The 8,679-nt window shown below is 44.2% G+C and overlaps 1 protein-coding gene across 3 annotated transcripts in view; it reads left to right on the top strand.

The window, feature by feature from the left end:
• The window catches only part of LOC121865245 (locomotion-related protein Hikaru genki-like), a 132,864-nt gene extending 128,765 nt beyond the window's left edge, over positions 1-4,099 (top strand). For all 3 annotated transcript variants that reach the window (XM_042364600.1, XM_042364601.1, XM_042364602.1), the window contains exons 9-12: positions 358-498; positions 772-981; positions 2,521-2,683; positions 3,888-4,099. The gene's annotated coding sequence lies outside the window, so the exon portion shown is untranslated. The remainder of the gene's footprint in view (positions 1-357; positions 499-771; positions 982-2,520; positions 2,684-3,887) is intronic.
• Positions 4,100-8,679: the final 4,580 nt, after the last annotated feature.

Here is an 8,679-nt window from a genome sequence, read left to right as displayed (position 1 = left end):
TTAATACTAAATTTTACACTTTAATTCATCATCTCCAATATGCAAATTATAGGAGAAGAAAATAAAATATTTGTATTTTTTCATAGGAAGAAATTTCGTCCTTTGTTGTCCCAATATTTTATGGTGATTCTGTATATCATTTTAGGTCCTTTTGGGGATTTTCAGGTGAATTTTGTATTTTAGTTTGAGGTTCAGGTATTTCCAGGTGATGTTATGGTTAGGTTAGGTTTAGTTTAGGTTAGGTTAGGTATTTTGAGAGATTAATTGGTGATTTTATGTAGGGATTGGCTCATATTTTTAGGTTAATTTGTAGTCCTGTGTGTGTGTGTGTGTTATATAATATCTCACCTCCTACAGGAGTGAGCTGCCCTCCTGTATCAAGTGACGACAAGTTGGATGTACACGGAGACAGCGTCACCTTGGGCGCCTCCCTCACCTTCTCCTGCCCTGATGGTCATTACCTCTCAGGTGCCCCCAAGATCACCTGCCTCCCTTCAGGTAAGTCTATAAGGTCACACCGTTTTAAATCCACCTTCATTTAAATCCACCTTCATTTAAATCCACCTTCATTTAAATCCACCTTCATTTAAATCCACCTTCATTTAAATCCACCTTCATTTAAATCCACCTTCTTTAAATCCACCTTCATTTAAATCCACCTTCTTTAAATCCACCTTCATTTAAATCCACCTTCTTTAAATCCACCTTCATTTAAATCCACCATCGTTTTAGCCCCATGTACTAACTACCCCCTTCACCCCCCTGCCCCAGGTGAGTGGTCTGGAGGCGCCCCGCGGTGTGTGGTGGTGAGGTGCCCCGTGTTAGCCCCGGAGGACGCCCGTCTACAGCTGCACTCCGCCAACACCTCCTACACGGGGTCAGCGGTGTTCGCTTGTGTACCCGGCTTCCGTCTGCTGGGCCACCGTGTTCTTCGATGCACCGCTAATGGCACCTGGTCTCACCCCGTGCCTAGCTGTCAAGGTAAGAGACTGGGGGCATCTCACCTGGTTTATTGTCAAGGAGTAGATCTTCACCCTGGACTTAGCTGTCAAGGAGATGTCATCCCTTGTTTAGCTGTCAAGGTAAAAGAATGGGGGCATCTCACCTGGTCATTACCCACCTGTCAAGGTAAATCATCCGATCACAGGTAATTGGTCATAACAGCACTATATCAAGGTCACATCCCCTGCTCCTTTCAAGGTAGAGAGATTTGACCCATTACGCCCAGGTAACTCAGGTTGTCAAGGTAACAAGGTAAACGGGGAACAATCGTAACTTCAGGCGTCATGACAGAAGCAAACCTTTCTCCAACTTTCTATAACTTTATAACTGTGGTGGTGAGAACAATACTGCCTGTACTCTCTCCCCCATTGTACTTTCTCCCTCATTGTACTCTCTCCCTCACTCTTCTCTCTCCCTCTCTCACTCCCTCCCTCACTCTCCCTCACTCTTCCTTCCTCACTCCCTCCATACTCTCCCTCCCTCCCTCCCTCACTCTTCCTCATTCTCTCTGCCTCACTCTCCCTCACTCTCCCTCCCTCCCTCACTCTTCTTCACTCTCCCTCACCCTCCCTCCCTCACTCACCCCCTCACTCTCCCCTCCCTCCCTCACTCTTCCTCCTCCCCTCCTCCCTCCCTCACTCTTCCTCACCTCCCCTCCTCCCTACTCTCCCTCCCTCCCTCACTCCCCCCCCTCCCTCCTCCCCCTCCCCCCTCCCTCCCTCACCTGCCTCACCCTCCCCCCCCACCTCCCCACCCCTCCCCCCCTCCCTCACCCTCCTCCCTCACCCCCTCCTCCCTCCCTCCCTCCCTCCCTCCCCTCCTCCTCCTCCCTCCCCACCCTCCCTCCCCTCCCTCCCTCCCCCTCCCTCTCCTCCCCTCCCTCCCTCCCTCCCTCCCTCCCTCCCTCACTCTCCCTCCCTCCCTCCCTCTCCCTCCCTCCTCTTCCTCACCTGCCTCACCTCCCACACTCACCCTCACTCTTCCCTCCTCTCCCTCACCCCCTCCCTCCCTCCCTTCCTCTCACCCCCTCCCACCTCACTCTCCTCCCTCCCTCACTCTCCCTCCTCCTCCTCACTCTTCCTCACCCTCCCTGCCCACTCTCCTCACTCTCCCTCACCCTCCCTCCCTCACTCTCCCTCACCCTCCCGTCCTCCTCACCTAACTAAGGAGATGACATCTCTTTGTTTTTATTTTTATTCTTGTCCTCATTTTGTCTTTTCCCCTTTTATTTTCCCTCTCTCTCTCTCTCTCTCTCTCTCTCTCTCTCTCTCTCTCTCTCTCTCTCTCTCTCTCCATAAGGCAATCTTGTCCCCTTTACCTTCTCTCTGTTTTTATCTCTGTTTCTTCTCCCTTCTCTCCCCCAGAGGTCATCCCTTTCTCTCCCCAGGTCATCCTACCCCTTCTCTCCCCCAGAGGTCATCTCCTACCCCTTCTCCCCCAGAGGTCATCTACCCTTTCTCTCCCCAGAGGTCATCTCCCTCTCTCCCCAGAGGTCATCTCCCCCTCTCTCTCCCCCAGAGGTGGTGTGTGAGGCAGTAGACGCCCCTGAACATGGCCAGGTGACGGGGTCCAGCTCCCGGCAGGTGGGGACGCCCTTTCTTCAGCTGTGACCCCCGTCGTCCGTGGTCACGCCCTCACCTTCTGCACCAGCGACGGCACCTGGTCACACCCCCGCCCACTTGTGAGGTACCTGTGTGTGCCCCCCGCCCACCTGTGAGTACCGTGTGTGTGTGTGTGTGTGTGTGTGTGTGTGTGTGTGTGTCTTCGTCTCCTCGTCTTATCCCCCGCCCACCTGTGAGTACCTGTCTATTTGTCTGTTTGTACCTGTCTATTTGTCTGTTTGTTTATCTGTATCTATATCAGTCTGTCTGTCTGTCTCTCTCTCTTAACTCCGTTCACCATCTTTGAGCAAATGATTGACTGTTTATCTGTCTATTTGTCTGTCTGCCTGTCTATCAGTCATTCTGCCTCTATCTATATATCTGTTTGTGTGTCTGTCTATCTATCTATCTATCGGTATAAGGCTTCTGGTGGCCTCATACGGTAGTCTACTCACCTGTGGTCTCATTGATTAGTCTTCACCTGTGCCACCTCGTGACCTCTGACTTCTGACCTCTAACCTCTAGCCTCTCATTTTCTCCCTTACCTTTGTTTCTCCTCCCGTATGTGTGTGTGTGTGTGGGTGTATGTTAAGTATGTGTGAGTATGTTGAGTGTATGTGTGTGTAAGATATCCATTAACATTTTACCCCACTGAGTAAACATTTAAACACAGTGAATATTTTAAGGACTTTCCACCACCAAGTTTTGTTCATTAAAATAATATTTGTCATCTGGGAATCAACAACAAATTTCCTGTGGTATTTTTTACATTTGTCAAGTCGAGCTGTGAAGTAATTGCCAGTTAGTATTCGCCTTTGATTTTTCCCCGAACGTCAAATTTATTATTCCCGTTATATGTCCACTACACAAACTGTCAATAACAAGTAAATATTTTTGGTTTAATTCGAACTAAATAACACTGTTTATATATTTCATCTCTATTCATTTTTCGAGCGGCATAATTTTTCATATATGTTAGACAGACAATTTAAAACATGAAAAATTTGAGAATTGTTTTTTTTTTCAATCAATGTATTTACTAATTGGTAACTTTAATTGTTGTCGGTATATCGTTTGTTTTATTTATCTCCTCTGTATATTGTTATAAAAATATATATGAGTTTATGTAGTAATGTGAGATGTGGTATAACTGTCAGACGAGTGTTTACAAAATGGTTGAATGTCGCATGTTGTTTACTGCCATGTTTTATGAGCTAGTGACCTGAGACAAGCAAATGTTAGCGTCTGTAATTTCTTATTTATATTTTTCTCTCCCGGGTGTAGGCGTGGAGTCGTGTAGTCATCCCGGGGAGCCCCAACACGGGCGTGTGTCACCCCGGCGGCCCCGCTACCACGTCGGGGCCAACGTCCTTGTCACCTGCCGCCCCGGGTACCGCCCCGCAGGACCTGACCGCCTCACTTGTCTCCACACCCGCCGTTGGTCCGCCCCGCTCACCAGGTGTGTCCCCTCCTTCGGCTGAGTGACCAGCCCCCCCCCGTCCTTCACCGTCAGCGTCTGATCTGAAGAATTCATGATGGCTGGCCTAGAGGGTTATCCAGTGACCCCACAGCCTCACGGGGCAGTAACTGGCCTCACGGGAGAGGCTGCCCTCACGGTGCAGTAACTGGCTTTAAAGGACAGTGGCTGGCCTTAGGAGACAGTAGCTGGCCTCGGGGGGTAATGACTGGCCTGCAGGAACAGTAAACACACCAACAGCGGCGCCTCATCTCGGCGGAACAATACAGGAGTTGCATTTCGGCGACAAAACTAGATTTAAGGTCTAGCGTAGCTTATGTATATACTGCACCTGCCCTAGCTCAGTCCCTGTCTACTGTGATGTTGAGAATGTGTGTACTGTATATACCTGGGTGTCTGTGCTTCACTGAGTATATACCGTAGTTACCGCCACACGTACTTCCCTTCTTGTACTTACACTACATCAGTCAGAACCGACCAAGTCAACACACACTGATATTGTTATATGTTCATATTTAGCTTTAAATCAATAACAAATTAAAGGTAAAACTTTTGTAACACTGTAGTTGAAGAGACTATAGGCTTAGATGAAAGTTGTAGTGTGTAAACTACCTAGTTGTTTAAGGTCAACTACATCGTTGGAAACTGAGGCCGTGGTAATGCCAGAGTGGAATGAAACAATGGATTGTTATTTAATAGATCTAAGTGATACAGTGTGATGATATAACGTAGATGAGGACAATGGTAAACAATAATGTCAAACAGACGTAGAAAATGTCCTCACATATAACCTAACTTAGTGTTTATACAGAAAACGGAATACTGTCTACAGTATACCATCATATAATGCACAGAACCCGAACCAAAATCATTTATGTGATGTGGATCAAACAATTACATCAAGTGGATCAAAGTGTGTGTTTACAAGTGGATCAAAGGAGTGAGGCTATGACGGTGGGTCAGGGCGACGTGAGGAGGTGTTTACATTTAATATACCTCAGACAATGGTGGCGACTGTGGAGGAGGAAGATCAAAGTAGTGTGTTGAGTGAATGACCAGCGGTTACATGGGGCGTGGATAAGACAGGAGGTTTATAAAGGAAACTGAGAGAAAAATACAGATTTGTGAATTATATGGAGTGAAATATAACGCTCAGAAACGAAATGGATCAAATAAATTGGAAAGAAACTGAAGGCTGGAACTATAGTGTTTACGGATATAGCGTGGAAATTGTGGCGGGAAAATAAGTGTTTGTAAACAAAGCCACGTGTTTAGGTTGCACATATCACCAATCATATCATAACATAGGAAGAGGCTTCTGCCTGCTGAACATCTTAGCTGCCATGTTAGCTGAGCGTAATTTGCTAAGCCGGTAAGTTGACGGTGTTGCTTAGTGTCAGTTGATCTTGTTAGCTGACAGTTGACTCTGTTAGCTGACACTGTTAGCCTACTCTGTTAGCTGACACTGTTAGCCAACGGGTTTAACTGCCGTATTGGGATTGTTTAACACTTGTAATTTGTATATGTTGATGAATTAGTGTAATTACTAACCTCATTACGCTGTTAAAGACCATAGTTGTTGATGAGTAGTACTAACATTATACTGTCAATGGTTCAACACAGCTCACCAGGGGAGGGAGAAATAATGCTTCATAAAGAAATAAAAATATCAAAGTGGCTATTATCATCTTTTTTATTTTACGTGAGTTTAGTCAGTGATGGCCCGCCAGAGTTCGCTATTCTCCCGTTTCACAATTACCAAGATAACCTAACACTAACCTATCCTAACCTAACACTAACCTATCCTAAACCTAACACTAACCTAACACTAACCTAACACTAACCTAACACTAACCTAACACTAACCTAACCTAACCTATCCTAACCTAACCAACCCGAGACATGTAATATTTAATACACGAGGCTTATTTCAGTGATATGTATTTATTAGATCACAAAGGCAGTGTAGGAGGTCACCATATTCCTGTACATTTAATAGATTACAAAGACAGGGTCATAAACACTCAGAGAAAATGTGAGTCATTAAAATAAACTCAAAGGTGTGTTAGTGAAGAGTTTTGTGCACACCTGTATATACAGACTAATGAGGCAGATAAGTCAGGAAGGGCTGACACTGGGCAGGTAAACACAACTAACAAAAGCAGCTTTACTGTCTGTGGGTTTTTTTTTGTAAATATTATAAGCTGTTGAACCACTATTTGACCTGGTTAGCTGGCCCTGTTAGCTGACCTGGTGAGCTGGACTTGATAGCTGGGCTTGTTAGCTGGCTCTGTTAGCTAGCTTGGTTAGCTAGCCCTGTGAGCTGGCCTTGTTAGCTCACCTTGTTAGCTGGCACCTGTAGCTGACGTTGTTAGCTGTCACTAACACTATCTCATGCTACAGTGTGATGATATAACGTAGATGGGTTATTATGTGTAAACTGTTATAACCTAACCTAGACGTAGTGTTGTCATATTAGCTTACACAATATAGTAGTAGTACTATAGTAGTTTAGTAGTAAAACTAATAATGTGTCTACAATAGTTATACCATAATAATAATAGTAATGTACAGAACCCGTGTTATTAATCATTATATGTGATCATTATGTGATGATCAAACAATTACATCAAGTGGATCAAAGTGTGTGTTTACAAATGGATCAAAGGAGTGAGGCTATGACGGTGGGTCAGGGCGAGGTGAGGAGGTGTTTACATTTAATATACCTCAGACAATGGTGGCGACTGTGGAGGAGGAAGATCAAAGTAGTGTGTTGAGTGAATGACCAGCGGTTACATGGGGCGTGGATAAGACAGGAGGTTTATAAAGGAAACTGAGAGAAAAATACAGATTTGTGAATTATATGGAGTGAAAAATAACGCTCAGAAACGAAATGGATCAAATAAATTGGAAAGAAACTGAAGGCTGGAACTATAGTGTTTACGGATATAGCGTGGAAATTGTGGCGGGAAAATAAGTGTTTGTAAACAAAGCCACGTGTTTAGGTTGCACATATCACGAATCATATCATAACATAGGAAGAGGCTGCTCACTGCTGCCTGCTGAACGTCTTAGCTGCCATGTTAGCTGAGCGTAATTTGCTAAGCCGGTAAGTTGACGGTGTTGCTTAGTGTCAGTTGATCTTGTTAGCTGACAGTTGACTCTGTTAGCTGACACTGTTAGCCTACTCTGTTAGCTGACACTGTTAGCCAACGGGTTTAACTGCCGTATTGGGATTGTTTAACACTTGTAATTTGTATATGTTGATGAATTAGTGTAATTACTAACCTCATTACGCTGTTAAAGACCATAGTTGTTGATGAGTAGTACTAACATTATACTGTCAATGGTTCAACACAGCTCACCAGGGGAGGGAGAAATAATGCTTCATAAAGAAATAAAAATATCAAAGTGGCTATTATCATCTTTTTTATTTTACGTGAGTTTAGTCAGTGATGGCCCGCCAGAGTTCGCTATTCTCCCGTTTCACAATTACCAAGATAACCTAACACTAACCTATCCTAACCTAACACTAACCTATCCTAACCTAACACTAACCTAACACTAACCTAACACTAACCTAACCTAACCTATCCTAACCTAACCAACCCGAGACATGTAATATTTAATACATGAGGCTTATTTCAGTGATATGTGTTTATTAGATCACAAAGGCAGTGTAGGAGGTCACCATATTCCTGTACATTTAATAGATTACAAAGACAGGGTCATAAACACTCAGAGAAAATGTGAGTCATAAAATAAACTCAAAGGTGTGTTAGTGAAGAGTTTTGTGCACACCTGTATATACAGACTAATGAGGCAGATACGTCAGGAAGGGCTGACACTGGGCAGGTAAACACAACTAACAAAAGCAGCTTTACTGTCTGTGGGTTTTTTTTTGTAAATATTATAAGCTGTTGAACCACTATTTGACCTGGTTAGCTGGCCCTGTTAGCTGACCTGGTGAGCTGGACTTGATAGCTGGGCTTGTTAGCTGGCTCTGTTAGCTAGCTTGGTTAGCTAGCCCTGTGAGCTGGCCTTGTTAGCTCACCTTGTTAGCTGGCACCTGTAGCTGACGTTGTTAGCTGTCACTAACACTATCTCATGCTCTCCTGTATGACGTAATAAACAATGGGTTATTAGTAGTTGTATGTTATTAACCTAACCTTATATAGTGTTGTTCATATTATTACCAATAGTAGTAGTAGTAGTAGTAATAATAGTAATAATAGTATTAGTAGTTGTAGTAATAATAATAATAGTAGTAGTATTAGTGTTATTATTATTATGATAATATATATACGTGGAATACGGAATAAACTATGTATGATATATATATATGTATAAATAAGAGACACTAGGGTTCATATCTATTCTCTATCTAGATACGTTTTTATAACACATAAGAAATTTTTACTGTGATAACTAATAGAATTGATGGGTACGTAAGAGGCGGCCCTTAATTTACAACCCCCCATACAAGAACCATCATCTCAATAAAGGGACAACACCAGATTGAAAGACTGTTGTGGTTACCCCATGATCATTTACCACCCGTCCCCCTGTCCCGTCCTGCCCTCCTCCTCCCCCTGTCCC

Source organism: Homarus americanus, unplaced genomic scaffold (genome assembly GCF_018991925.1).
Source record: "Homarus americanus isolate GMGI-L3 unplaced genomic scaffold, GMGI_Hamer_2.0 scaffold16889, whole genome shotgun sequence".
In the NCBI taxonomy this organism is placed as follows: domain Eukaryota; kingdom Metazoa; phylum Arthropoda; class Malacostraca; order Decapoda; family Nephropidae; genus Homarus; species Homarus americanus.
Note: the sequence above shows the minus strand (reverse complement) of the source record. Positions and strands in the feature narration are given on the sequence as shown.